This window comes from Hyaena hyaena, unplaced genomic scaffold (assembly GCF_003009895.1).
Source record: "Hyaena hyaena isolate Hyena2069 unplaced genomic scaffold, ASM300989v1 scaffold_14, whole genome shotgun sequence".
Taxonomy (NCBI): domain Eukaryota; kingdom Metazoa; phylum Chordata; class Mammalia; order Carnivora; family Hyaenidae; genus Hyaena; species Hyaena hyaena.
The window spans coordinates 4,997,826-5,013,595 of NW_024080646.1; positions in this window are offsets into that span (position 1 = coordinate 4,997,826).

Below are 15,770 nucleotides of genomic sequence, written 5' to 3' on the forward strand. Positions count from 1 at the left end.
TGAGCTGGAAAGGCACGCCACTCCTCAGCCCTTCCCCAGCAGACACTGGCCCCATTGTTGACGAGCAGTTTAGCAGTTACTCTAAAGTGGCTAAAATTTGGCACATCCTCCAAGGCCTTTCCTGGTCAGATCAGGTGACCATTTTCCTGAGCCCGGTAGAGAAAGAAGGGATTACCTGCCACCTCCCCGCCCCCTCGGAGGCAGGTGAGAGAAAATCCATTTAACTCACCGGCCCGCTGTCAGTTTACAAATAAAACATGAACTATAAAAGCCGCCTTTGTTCAACTGAGGCAGCCATCTTGGCGGGGGAGGTTTAGATTAGCAATTTGTCCTTTGTCAGAGAATTAGTAGAGCCTCATTGTTTTACTGTTTATTTATCAATTTGCATCTTCTAGCAGTTTCCACCCAACTCAAGGCCCCAACTCCCCTGTGTCCCTGCTCATTTTACCTCCGCTGCCAAGGAGCTAACAAAGGCATAACACCCTAGCCTGAAATGCCGAAACTCCAAGAAAAACTCCTTTACCTTTCCTTCTGCTCAGGTTCAAACTCATTGGCCTTCTCCTGTCTGCAGAGTGGAAATTGCAGCCCTGGCAAAGGAGGAAAGATGGTTCATCCAGACAAAGGAACCCTTCTCCTCACCTGTAAAGGCTCCTGTCTCCAGCACAAGACTCTGTGCTCCATCAATACGGTGGATTACAGAGTCCTAGTTTTGATGCCAGTGGGTCCTCAAGTAGTTGGACAGGTCTCACCATGCCAGGAGGTTTCCTTTAGATTTTGCCAGGGTTCTGGAGGATCGGAGAGGGGTGGGGATGGTCTCTGTGAAGCCGACAATATGCTGCACTGAGCTATCTGCAGAGGCTGACCAATTATCGTCACATTCTTCCCAAAAAGAGATTAAGTATTAAGTACCCAATTGTGCACGATTCTCTATAGGGGAATCTATACCATTCCAATACCTCCTCACCTAGAATATTTTGACCTACGACTTTAGCTTCCTCCTTTGCTTTAAAAAAAATCAAATACATTTTGGGTTACCTGGGTGGCTCAGTCACTTAAGCATTGGACTCTTGGTTTTTGCTCAGGTCATAATCTCACAGTTCATGGGACTGAGCCCTGTGTCAGGCTGACAGCAAGGAGCCTCCTTGGGATTCTTTCTCTCTTTCTTTCTCTCTCTCTCTCTCTCTGTCCCTCCCCTGCTCTCACACAGTCTCTTTCAAAATAAATAAACAAACTTTAAAAAAAGATTTGTTAAAAAAATTTAAGCTCTATTTTTTTTCAAAGCTACAAAATAGTTTTTCCGAATGAATTGTTATTTAGGGCCAAATTACATCAAATAAAATAGGCAAACTATTCTCTCACATTGGCCACCCCAAGGTATCTCAGAGGAGTGTGCTCATTCTGCAGGACACAGTTTGAAACTTCTGGATTAATCCTCTGGCTCTCCCAAATCAGGCTATCTCTTTTCATTTTTCCATTTTCCCAACCTGCCGTGTTTCCACCAGACACTAACCCTGGTCCTCCTTTCTGTCTCCTTTCTTGCATTTTCTAAGCATCACCAGACATTCTGGAAAGATTTCTTCAACATTTTCATCATGTCACCTCTCCACCATTGGTAAAACATTCGAAGTCTTTGACAACTTGGCCTTCATTTAATATTTTAGTTTTATCCTTCACTGACCCCTAAACAAAACCTTCAGCTCCTGCTAGTCTTAACCACTTACTATCTTTAAGCACAGCTTGCCAAGACCTACCTCCTTACCCTGGTGGAGGCTGATCTACACAGTGAGGACACACTTGTCCATCTGCAGCCAGCACTATCTAGATCCACTTCAACCTTTAAAGTCTAACCCTCCAAGTCTTCAAATTTTTCTACTCTATGGCATCTTCCACACACTGTGTGCTGGTATATGGCATAGTGTGTGTGTGTGTGTGTGTGTGTGTGTGTCTGTGTGTGTGTGTGTGTGTGTGTGTGTGTGTGTTGGGGACTTGGGGTTGTGAGCTCATATTCTGTAGGGCTTTTCCTGTGTGAATCCTATGCAGCCTGAGTTGACAGTATATTTCTCCAGATCCATTTTGCATTTGCTTCTACCAGGTGCCCCAGGAGTAATATCACTGAAACACAATCTTTACACTAGTCAGTTGACTTGGGGCCACTCCTGGACCACATTGGTAGCGTGAGTTTAAACCCCAATCCCCTGCGAGGCATCAATAGTTATAAATTCTCACAGGACACATTTTATTCCAACTGATTTCAAGCCAAGCTCCTCCCTGTCTTACTTTGCTGGTGGATTAATTTCCCTCTTCAATTCAATCCTTTCAGTGAGAGTATGGCCCCCTGAGTGTCCCAAATCTATGCCGGTCTCAGATCTCCTCCAATCTTTGGGTAACAAAAGTCACACCTCTGGGTTAGAGAGACCACCAATCCTATCTCAAGAGAACCCCCACATGAACTCAAATGTCTACCATGTTGTTTTTTCAGTTTCCTCTGGTGTTTTGTTTTGTTTTGTTTGGAACTTGGGGATTTTCTTTACATTTTATGAGTTCATTTATTCAATTTAAAATATTTGTTTTTTTAATCCAGAATTCTCTATGTTTTGTAGGGAGAAGGGAGCAGAGTTCAGGCTATTAAGTGTGCAATATGTATGTGATTGTTTCTTCAACCACAGTATATATTCCCACATATGTTTCTTTGTATTACACACAGAGCCTCTAAAACTGTGCCAAGCACATAGCAAATGATCAACAAATGTTTGACAAATTAATGAATCAATGAGTGGCATTTTTGCTCTTTCATAGAAAGAAGGCACTGCTTTAGAGTCATGAGGATCAATCCTGACTCTCCCACTAACCAGCTATATAACTTTGGACAGATCACTTCTCTGAACCTGATTTTCTTATATGCAAACTTGATACAATGCCCGCCTTACACGAGAGTAAGGAGGATTATTATGTATTTCGTGCAGTGCCTGCCTACCACTCAGTTATCATGTGGGTGTGGAGGACACTCACTGAATGTTTTCTTCTTAGTGATAAACGTTAGTCTGATAATAATAATAATAATAATAATAAAACCTTCTGTTTTTCATTATGAAAGGCTCACCATCACTTGCAGCTCTAGACTGGAACCAAAGACACAGATACTTAGGAATGTCTGCTAAGAACCATAACACATTTCCTAATTCCCTCGAAAACCTGATCAATCAAGTGATTTTCTTTTCAGAGAACTTCAGAGAAGTAGAAACAACTTTCTAGGCTTTCTTAGTAAGGCAGAAAGAAACATTTAAGCCTAGATCTATCTGACTTATGTTAGATACCATAAGCTGATTAGACGGTAGAAGGGCAAGTATCACAAGCTGTCTGCAAGAGCTTGATTAAGTGGTTGTAGGAGCAATTTGAAAATAAAGACCAAAGTCGTGGCGCCCGGGTGGCTTAGTCGGTTAAGCGTCCGACTTTCGCTTAGGTCATGATCTCGTGGTTCGCGGGTTCGAGCCCCGCGTTGGGCTCTGTGCTGACTGCCAGCTCAGAGCCTGGAGCCTGTTTCAGTCTGTGACTCCCTCTCTCTCTGACCCTCCACTGCTCACGCTGTCTCTCTCTCTCTCTTTCCTAGAAATAAAAAAATAAATAAATAAATAAAGACCAAAGTCTACACACCCAATCTCCTCTGCCATCCCAAATCTCCACGAACCCCAGGCAGCCTAACCTTCACAAGTGCCCTGTTCCCTAGCCATCTAGCCATCCTGAAGACCTCCAAAGCAGTGATGGAAATGTTGTCTCAGCTTCCTCTTTTCTCCAAGATGTTGTCAAGGTATTTTGCCACCTACAATGGGAGACAAAAGGTCATGGAAGATGAGAAAAATGACAAGGATCTGTTTTTCCCTCCAAATCCAGACTAAGAAAGAAAGAATCACATTAGTATGAGAAGATGTAGTAGCAAACTGGTTAAGGGCAATGCTTCTGATACAGTCAGCCGTGGATTTGAATTCTATCTCTACCACTTATTTAGCAGAATGATACAAGTGAATTACTGAGCCTTAGTTTCCTTGCCTATAAGATGGGCATAAGGATTTTTATCTCACAAGGTCACTGTAAGTAATTAAACAAAATAACATGTGAGGGGCCCCTATGTGGCTCCGTAAGTTAAACATCCCACTCTTGATACTGGCTGAGGTCATGATCTCACAGTCATGGGATTGATCCCCGTGTCAGACTCTGCCACTAAGTGTGGAGCCTGCTTGGAATTCTCTCTCTGCCCCTCCCCCACATGTCTCTCTCTCTCTCTTTCTCTCTCAGAAAAATAAATAAATAAACTCAAAAATAAAACCAAATAAATAAATAACATGTGAGATGCTCTTACTACTACCTGACACTTAGTAAGCGTTCAATAAATGGTAGCTCTAACACCAATAATAATCGAAATTTTAAGAACTTTGCATACATTACCGGGTGTTATATGTAAATGATGATTCACTGAATTCTACTCCTGAAACCAATACTACAATATTGTAGTATTGTAACTACTACTTAACAATGTTAACTGACTTGAATTTAAAGTAAAAAATTTTTTTTAAATAAAATAGGTTTATCAGCCAAATGGCATCTTAAAAAAAAAAAGAACTTTGCATGCATTAACTTATAATTCTCAACATTCCTATGAAATATAAACCCTTATTCTGGTCTTACAAATGAAAAAACTGAGGCCCAGAGTGTTCAGGCAACTTGCCTACGTTCATACAACTAGTAAGTAGCACAGATAGAATGTAAACAAACTGGGTAGTCTGCCTGTGGAATCTGTACTATGCTTCTGGCCATTATCATTATCATTGTGAATGTCAATGTCAATACCATTAAATGGTGGTGATACTGGGGGAGGCAGAGACTCATATAGGCAGGCAAAGAAAACAAGAGTTCTAAGTTCATCCACTAGGGAGTCCTCAGACTAAGCCAGGAGATCATCATAGTGGGGATGAAAATCTGGGCACCCGCAACCAAGCTTCCCAAAGAGTTTAGAGCCTCTGAAGCTAGAAGGGAAACTTCTTGCCCAAAAATGAGATCTATGCTCCAAAAAAGATGAAAAAGTTCCAAGCTTCAGGGAGACTCCTGAACAGTCCCCAAGTCCTTGCGAACAAATGTATGTTAGGTATTATGGTAAGCACCATGTGAGGTTTCCAAAGATGTTTAACTAGGAGCTTCAGCCTTAGAGAGGAAACATACTATCACCCATTAAAGTCAATGCTTGGAGAAAACTTCTTGGCGAACATTGAATTTGGCTGGCCTTGAGAAACAAAACAGTTGTGGACAAGTAGGAACGTTCAGGTCAGCGGGCGCCTGGGTGGTTCAGTTGGTTAAGCAGCAGACTTCTGCTCAGGTCATGATCTCACTGTTCATGAGTTTGAGCCCCATGTGGAGCCCTATGCTGACAGCTCAGAGCTTGGAGCCTGCTTCAGATTCTGTGTCTCCCTCTCTCTCTGCCCCTTCCCCTCTTGTGCACACTCTTTCTCTCAAAAATAAATAAGTAAACATTTAGAAAAATGTTCAAAAGGACCTCCTTTGAACTGCCATCTCTCTGGCTTCATTGAAAACAACTTTGGTTCACACAGTGGCCTACTCAAGGCAGCTGTGGCAGGAGAATAACCCGCAACCATTCTGGGTTAGAATAACCCATTCTGGGTCAGCAGAGTCACCTGGTCTGAAACAAACCAAATTTCTCACTTCCTTAAGAACATCACTGGGAAACACCAGGGTGAAAGGTTGATTTGGAAATAGCTGGGTTTCTGGCCCTGGAATTTTTCTGACAAGATGGATTCAGGAAAAATAAATTAATCTGTGCAGCAGGGTCAGCTGTGGAATTGTGAAAGAATGCTGGCCTTCATTGCAGGAAGGGAAAGTGCTCACAAGCCCTTCAATGAGGGTGCAGGGCTTCAGGAAATGCTGTGTCCTGGCCTCTGCCCCACCCCCTCCACCGAGGGTAGTTAAACCGGGATCGAGCGGGAAGGAGGCCCCTCGGCTTTCTCTTCTGTGCTGCTCTGACAGTGAATACTCTTGTTTACTCTCACAGAGAAACCTTGGTCCTGTCTTAAGGTAGAAAGAATTAAGGTTGAAGATATTTTGTTTCAATGGAACTGAATTGAGATGCATCTTGAGAAATTCTAAAATTCAGCTTGGAGAAAATAGATTAAAATTATAGCAAGAATGTTAGACAGTTTGAGAACCACTACTCCAGTAGTCATTCAGTTTTTAAATACATAATCATTTTATAAATGATTTCCTATAAACACCTATGTGTAATCAATATTTTTACTTTCCCTGCAAAATGGAAAGAATCTTAGCACTCTCCCGAATACTTTCTCCCGTACATTGATAATAGAAAAGGTTTTACTGATAGACTGTTTAATATATTGTGCAACACAACAAAACCTTTCTGGAATTAATTAAAAATTTTACTTCTTTAAAAATTTTTTTTTTACTTCTTTGCTCACCGGCATTTTCTGTATCATAAGATATAATAATACAGAATATCAAAGATACATTAAAATGAGAGTTGTTTTCTTTTTGAGATTTATTTTTAATTTTGTTGCAGTACTTCCTTGAATTTTTTTTTTCAAAATGGGCTCATGGGTAGGACACAGGTATTTGCATTGTCTTAGTCCCCTTGTTAAGTTTTGATTATTTTAAAAATCAACCCTACTTTTTAGAACAGTCTTAGGTTTACAAAAAATCATGAAGATATTACAGTTTCCACATATCCTGTACCCAGTTTCCCCTTTATTAACATCTCACATTAATATGATAACATGCGTTGGGCACCGGGGTAGCTCAGTCAGTTAAGAGTCCAACTTCAGCTCAGGTCATGATGCCCCAGTTTGTGGGTTTGAGCCCCACATCAAGCTCTGTGCTGATGGCTCAGAACCTGCTTCCAATTCTGTCTCCTTTTCTCCTTGTCCCTCTCCCTCTTGGGCTCTGTCTCTTTCTCAAAAATAAATAAACATAAAAAATTTTTTTTAATATGATAACGTTTGTTATAGTGAACTGATACATACATTTTTAATAACTAAACCCCATATGTATCCAGAGTTCCGTAGTTTTTTTCAAATGTTTATTATTTTGAGAGAGAGAGTGTGTGTGCATGTGGGGGAGGGACTGGGAGGGAGAGAGAATCCCAAGCAAGCTCCACACTCAGTGCAGAGCCCAACTCGGGGATCAATCCCATGACTGAGATCATGACCTGAGCCGAAATCAAGAGTTCCATACTTAACTGACTGAGCCACCCAAGCAACCCCAGATATCCTTAGTTTTAACTAATGTCCTTTCTTCCCTACCCCCAAAAAAGGCAAAAAATAATAAAACAAAGTAGTAATTTAGAGTGTAAGAACTATCCTCCTTTTCTTTTTATTTTAATTGAGAATGAGCCCAGGAAATGCGGAAAATGTTCATGCTTAACCAAAGTATTTCTCTATGTTAGAATTGTATTTTCACTTATTTAGTACTGGGATCTTAATATGCAGTTTATTCAAACCCAGCACCAGGAAACAGACAGCGTATTCAAGGAAAACGAAAATCAGCTGCTTGCTCCAGAGTTAAGATGTCCTTGGAACCCTTCAGCCAGACTGCTGTGAGTAGGATAATCACAATTCCTGAAGCAAAATGCAGGACCATCATCTGGCAGTGGGACAGAAGAATGGAACAATAAGTAATTCTCCTACCACTTACATCTACATTTTCCCTGGAATCATCAGTAGAGAGAGACCAGAAACCCCAGAGAAAAGAAAGGAAACCCAGAAAGAACAATGAAGGATGTTCTAAGCTAAGAGTTGGGAGAAGCTAACTCATTTCCTTTGGAAAAGTCATTAGTATGCAGGACAGAAAATAATCCCTAAAATGCATTTGAATGACTAATTTAATGAGATTAAAGAAAAAAGATGGCCTATTGATTTATCATTCAAATCCAATAAACTATCCAGGTCAGGTTATTCAAAGCTCTCCTGAACTGAAGAGTCAGGGTTGAGTGGATACAAAGTTGGATATGAATATGCAGGCTCCTTTTGAAAGGTTCTCTTAGCTGGCTAAATGTGCTGCTCCCCCAGGGAAGAAAGGACAGGACACCACAAGCCCACAGCCCAAGATTTTCCCAAATATACAGCACAATTCAATGTAAATGCCAGAATGGAACTGACAAAATGCTGAAATTGGACAGATATACCTCATTGGTTCTTACATATATTTTTAATTTTTTTAACGATTATTTATCTTTGAGAGACAGGGGCAGAGTGCGAGTGGGGGAGGGGCAGCAAGAGAGGGAGAACAGAATCGGAAGCAGGCTCTAGGCTCCAAGCTGTCAGCACAGAGCCTGATGCAGGGCTCAAACCTACCAATCTTGATATCATGACCTGAGCCAAAGTGGGATGCTTAACTGACTGAGCCAACCAGGTGCCCTCACTGGTTCTTTTATTTAAACAAGGATCATTCTTTTCATTGAGATACAGTTTACATACATTAAAATTGACCCTTCTTAGTGCACAGTTCTGTGACTTTTGTCAAGTGTATCATGTAATCATGTTACTACTTCCACAATCAAAATATAGAACAGTTCCATCAGCCCAAAATACTTCTGCAGACCCTTTTGTACACAAACACTCCCTGTCCTCAACCTTCACAGCCATTGAGCTGTTTCCTGTTCATACAATTTTACCTTTTCCAGAAAGGCATAAAAATGAAGTCATATGGTACATAACTTTTAAGCCCTGGCTTTTTACACTTAGCATAATGCACTTGAGATTCATCTATTGTAGTGTGTATATCAGGAATTCATTTCTTTTTCTTGTTGAGTGATTTTCCAAGGGATGGATAATCCTTCACTAGTTGAAGAACATTTGGGATTTTTTTTCCAGTTTGGGGCAAACATTTACATAAAGGTTTTTGTGTGAACATAAGCTTTCACTTCACCTGGTAAATACCTAGAAGTGTGATTGCTGAGTTGTACGGTAAATCTAAGTGTCACTTTATGAGAACTATGAAACTGTTTTCCATAGTGGCTGCACCAGTTTGTGTTCCACCCAATAGTGCAGGAAAGTTCCAGTTGCTTCCCATCCTCACCAGCAGTTGGTACTGTCAGGAGTTTGGTTTGGTTTTATTTTCTAATTTTAGCCATTCTAATAACTGTGATACTTCTTTGTGGCTTTAGTTTACATTCCTTGATAACTAATAATGATGAACATCTTTTCATGTGCTCATTTGCCATCATGGATCTTTGGTAAAGAGACCAAATCTTTTGCCTATTTTTAAAATTGGTTTATTCATTTTCTTATCAGTGAGTTTTGAGGTTCTTTTACATATTCTCGATACAAATCTTTATCAGACATGTAATTTGCAAAGATTTTTCCCAGTCTGTGGCTTGTCTTTTCACTCTCCAAACTGTGTTAAACAAGGATCTTTTTACTTCAAATTATACTAGGTTATGAAACAGCATGAACAGTCAGTCATAAAAGGGTGTGTGGTTTGTGTTTGCTTTACTACCTTCATGATAGAGACTAGAAGAATCGGTTGTTCTTCTTTCAGGGCACTGTCTTGCTCCCGTCACAATCTTAGGAACATGCCCTGCTACACGGTTGACACTCAGTAGAGCCGCATTGAGTGAATGATTAATGCACATGGAGGGAAGGCAGGCACCAGAACTTAACTACCAGGCTAAGAATTTTATTTCCTTTATTTTTAAAAATTTTTTCTAATGTTTATTTATTTTTGAGAGAGAGAGATAGAGTGTGAGTGGGGGAGGGTCAGAGAGAGAGGGAGACACAGAATCTGATGTAGGCTTCAGGTTCTGAGTTGTCAGCACAGAGCCTGACTGGGGGGTCTAACCCACTAACAGGAAGTCATGACCTAAGCCAAAGTTGGACACTTAACCGACTGAGCCACTCAGGCGCTCCCAGGCTAACAATGTCCCAACTGGTGGGCAGTTGGGAAGCACCAAAGGATTTTGAACAAGGAAGTAATTGAATGGAATTTGCATTTTTGGAAATCTCATACTGGAGGCAGCATAGTAAATGGAGAAGAGGAGTGACACCAGCAGGGAGACTAATGAGAAGACCATTGAAATTTTCCAGGCAGGAGAGGATGAATACCTAACAAACAGACTTAGCAGCAGGGACAGAAGGCAAGGGGCAGATACATGAGATATTAAATCGACAGGATATAGTTTTTCCCCAATAGCATGTGAATTTGAAAAGCTCTGACCTCTACTGTTATGAGAGAGAATGCAGGAATTTGTGGGGGACTCAATGTGCATATATAATTTTTCCTCCTAGACCCCATGCAAACTTATACATACCTCCTCCTAATTAGCTCCCCAGCCAAGTCTCTTTTCTGAAAGAAAAAAGTGTCCACTTGCTTTTTCTACTTCCTCAACTCCATTTTATGCCTTTTGAACTTGACACATGAATGAATCACAATTTACTTTGAATCAGAAGCCCAAGTACATTCTACTAGGATAACAATATTATTGAAATTAAGTAGGTAATTTCAACACGAATGTACGAAACAAGTAATCCCCTCTATGTGTGCTACCCAATCAAATCCTATAAGTCACTTCTCCCTGTCTTTATCTGTTCAGTCAACAATCCTCCAAATGCACACAAACATTGACATTTGAGGTGTCAGGACTCAGGGCATATAGAGTCAGGATGTTGCCTTGCAGGCATCTACTTCCAGTGGACTCTCCAAGAAAGTAATGGGAAATGTCAGGAGGTGGGTATTGTCCCTAAATTATCATTTGGTAGGACAGTAGGAAATCTTTAGGGAGACAATTATTATATTCCTAATTTAAGTGCCTTTGAGACAATGCCTTTGGCACTGGTCTTTTCTGCCAGCTATTGTTGATGTCCTGGTTTACTGTCAAGATAACAACACCTGGAGCTTCTACTCCTGGCATTGCATTTCATAACTCTGAAAAGTTACTTAATCCCTTGGCCCCAGCGTCTCCATCCACAGATGAGATTGGACTAGAGCTAGATCATCTTTAAGGTTCCTGATTAAACAAGATTTTGGTTATAAACCTAACTTTGGAGGAAACATCCTCATTTATAACCATTGATCTTAGTGAATTAGGGCAATAAATGTCTTCCTGAAGATTTAAAAGAGTGAATCCTCCTTTATTGTACCAATGGGGCAAATCAATACTTTTGTTGCTCCACTTACTACAGTTAGTCATCTGGAACAAAGCGGCGGGGTGGGGGGGGGAGATCTGGTGTCTGTTAACAAAGTCCCCCTTTTAAAAGAAATACCCGAATGTGTATTTGCATGCCAGCCACAACCAAACATTTTGCTACCTAAAAGTCAAACAAAAGAACTCTAATTACTCTTAAATTCTTTTCAGCCATCCTTCCACCCCACTACTTATTGAATGAAATTTCCAAAATCTCCTCTAAAAGAAACTTCAACACACACACACACACACACACACACACACACACACACTTAGAACTCAGAGTAGTATGAACTATGCAACTTTTTTTCTCATAATACTCTCCAATTAAGAATGATTTTATAGGGTCTGTTCAATTTCCAGACTATAAAGATGTGATTTCAAGAGACATAATCTTAGACCAAAATCCCATTACAACTGTATTAAATACAGTTATGTAGATGTAGATAGGTATAGTGATATACAGATATAGTTATGCAGACTTTGTAATAATAAGATTTCACCAGTACTCACCAGACAAAATCCAGGACCTGAACAGTTATTTGACCTTAAGATGACATGCAGAAAAAATTTTAGAGTTATCTGTGTCATATGGAGATATAAAACATTAAACATTTTTTATAGATTTTTATCTGTTCATTTTTTCCCTTTTATTATTTTCAGGTTTCCAGTATTTCTTTAAAAATTTTTCCCAACTCTGAAATTATATAATTATTCTAAATTTTCTCCTAATATTTTTATTTGTTTACATTTAAGTATTATATCTGGAGCTTGTTTCTGTATACAACATAACAAAGAAATAATATTTTTAGTTTCATATGGAAATCGCTATTTATGCCAGTATTATTTATTAAATAAATCATCTTGGGGCACTTGGCTGGCTCAATCAGTGGAGTGTGCAACTCTCTCTCTCTCTCTCTTTTCTTTTTCTTTTTTTTTTTTTTTAAATGTTTTATTTATTTCTAGGTGAGAGAGAGAGAGACAGCGTGAACAGGGGAGGGTCAGAGAGAGAGGGAGTCACAGACTGAAACAGGCTCCAGGCTCTGAGCCGGCAGTCAGCACAGAGCCCGACGCGGGGCTCGAACCCACGAACCGCGAGATCATGACCTAAGCGAAAGTCGGACGCTTAACCGACTAAGCCACCCAGGCGCCCCAGCTCTCTCTCTTTTCTTTATGTTAGAGAGAGAAACAGAAAGAGAGGATGTACCAGTGGAGGACTGGGGCAGAAGGAGAGAGGGAGAAAATCTTAAGCAGGTTCCATGCTCAATGTGGAGCCCAACACAGGGATCACGACTTGAGCTGTCAACACTCAACCAACTGATCTACCCAGGTGCCTGAGCATACGACTCTTGATCCCACGTTGGGTGTAGAGATTACTTAAAAATAAAATCATAAATAAATAAATCATCTTTCCCTCACTGAATTGAAATTTTTTTAAATTATATATCAAATTGCTATATTTGTTGGACTATTTCTGGACTCCAACCATTGTATCTAACAGATCCAAGGATATTTGTATATCCTGGGAAAAAATAGCATGTCTGTCAGCAGAAGATTTGATTGATAAGTGATGGAACATCCATATCACAGAACATTATTTACCTAGGAAAAAGTGAATTAATTTATAAATATCTGGACAGATGGCTATACACACTATGCTTTCTTTAAAAAAAAAAACTTGAGAATAATTATTTGATAGCTAGAAATTTCTATAACTAAATATATTTGGGAAAAAAGTGTTTACATAAATTATTTCAGAGACTGATGAAGAAGAAAGGAAGAACATTAAGTTTAGAAGTGTCCAAACTGCTTAATTTGTTGACATAAGCAAGTGTAAACTTTACATATATACATATATACTATAAGCAAAATGTTATATATTTTGTTTTAAATAAAACGTTAAAATAAAACTTCATACTTCATGCATCTCCAAAGAGGTTGGCAGCAATAGCACACACTGCGTCATGTTAGAATAGCAATATGGGTGTAGTATAGATGTCCTGCTGGAGTGAGGTATGGATAAAAACAGATCTGGACTGACCTTGTGGCTAGGATACTACCAACTAAGGAAATTGGCTTTACCCAGTGCTTCTTATTTCTAAGAATTTAAAGAATAATTCCTGAAGCAGAGTTGCCTGGTGGAGATGATTCCTGAAAAAGAAACAATCGACAGTGATTTTATGGTGCTTTTGGAGCTCTCTACCATGGAATTTACTATTTCCCTCTCCCTAATCCTTACTAAGAGGGACTTGTCCCATGGTCTGGCCTTCATACTTTACACCAAACACATTACCAGAAAGAGCAGCTATTCTCAGGCATACATGAACTCACAAGCAAAAATAGATACCTGAGAAGAACTTCTTTAATTGACAAATAGTAAGCTACATAATATATACCAAGTAAAGCAGAATTGAAAAAAAAACAGACAAAGAATTTAAAATGAGCATTATTCCTATACATAAGGAAATAGTGGATTATATTAAAGTAAGAATTAAATATCATAAGGAGAAAAAGGCAGAAAAGTTAAATATAAAATACATAGAATTTAAAATAAGGAGTACAGTAGATAGAAAAAATAACAAGTAGAAAAAAATAACAGCAAAATTAGGTAGAGGAGCTTTTTCAGTAGGAACAGGAAAGGACAAAGACACATTTCAAGAAAGGTTAAGAAATTTTTCTTACTATTATTTTAGAGAGAGAGAGAGAGAGAGAGAGAGAGAGAGTCTACATGAGTAGGAGAGAGAGACAGAGGGAGAGAGAGAATCCCAAGCAGGCTCCACACTAAGCACAGAGCCTGATGTGGGACTCGATCCCATAGCCCTGGGATCATGACCTGAGCCAAAATCAAGAGAGGGATGCTCAACCGACTAAGCCACCCAAGTGCCCCAAGAAAAGTTAGAAGAGTTTTAAAAGACAGAATGCATGTCAATGTCTAATAAGAGTCCCAGAAGGAGAGAAGTTGTTTTAATAAAAAACAGGAAATAATGTGAAGAAATAATGAAGATAAATACAGTAGAACTTAAAAAAAAAAAAAACCTCACCAATTAAAAGTCTCCAGGAGTAGATTTTAAAAATAAGATTTAAAAATATGTTGGCTACAAGAGAGCTACTTAAAACAAAAAGACATAGATATATTGGAAAAATAAAAAGTAGATAAACACAGGGGCGCCTGGGTGGCTTAGTCGGTTAAGCGTCCGACTTTCGCTTGGGTCATGATCTCGCGGTTCGTGGGTTCGAGCCCCGCGTCGGGCTCTGTGCTGACTGCCAGCTCAGAGCCTGGAGCCTGTTTCAGAGTCTGTGACTGCCTCTCTCTCTGACCCTCCCCTGCTCATGCTGTCTCTCTGTCTCTCTCTCCTAGAAATAAATAAAAATATTAAAAAAAAAAAGTAGATAAACACATACATACATACATACATGCTAAGAAAGTATGAACCAAGAAAAAAATTGATGTAGCCATCTTAGCACTGAGAAAATAAAATTTACTGGCAAAAAATCAGAAAAATAAGGGCAATATATACTGAAAAGGAGGGAAATGAAAAGAAGACATAACTATCCAAAACATAGGCATCTAATACAATCTCAAAATGAATAAAGCAATAACTGACAGAACTATAAAAAATACATAAATTAACCATTATAGTTGTAAATTTTAACTCATAGAAGCTAATAGGTGAAGCAAGAAGAAAATAAGAGATATTGAAGATCAGAATATAATTAACAAGAACAAACTGTTTGATATATATAGAATTCCACATTCCATTAAAAAAAAACACATTCTTTTCATGTATATGTGGAACATTTACAAAACAAGACCATTTACTAGACCATATGGGTGGCTTCAATAAATTCTGTGTCTCCAAGCATAATGTAATATAATTACAATGTATTTCCTTAAAAATACTATATGTATTGAAACCAAAAAGCATATTATATAATAATACTATGTTTTGCAATTGAATAACATTTTAAGCAACATTTGATTTGAAAGAAAATTAATAAATATTTGGAATTAAATAATAATGAAGCATTATATGTAAAAGTTTGGAGGACACAGCTAAAGCAGTATTAGAGTGAAATTTATATTTATTATTTTCTTAAAGATTTTATTTTTAAGAAACTGAGATCAAGAGTAGTATACTCTGCTGACTGAGCCAGCCAGGTGCTCCAGGAAATTTATATTATTAAACACATTTATCAGAAAACAAGAAAGATTATAAGCAAGTGGCATATGAATCTAGCTCAAGAGTATAACAGAACAAATTCAAAAAAGCAAGAAGAAAGTGTAATCTTGATTCCAATATCAGATGAGGGCATGATAAGAAAAGAAAAATTATAGACCTCTCTTAGTTATGAATGTAGATGTAAAACTCTTAAAACAATAGCTAATTCAGTCCTGATCAAAAAATGTTTATCTTAAGAATATAGGGATGGTTCAATACATAGAAATCTATCAAATTCATCTCAATAGTAGGCTATAGAAGGTAAACTGCTTCATCTGAGATGATGAAGAAAAAGCTTCTGATAATATTCACCAATTACAATTTTTTAAAAGCCCTATCAGACTAGGAATAGAAAC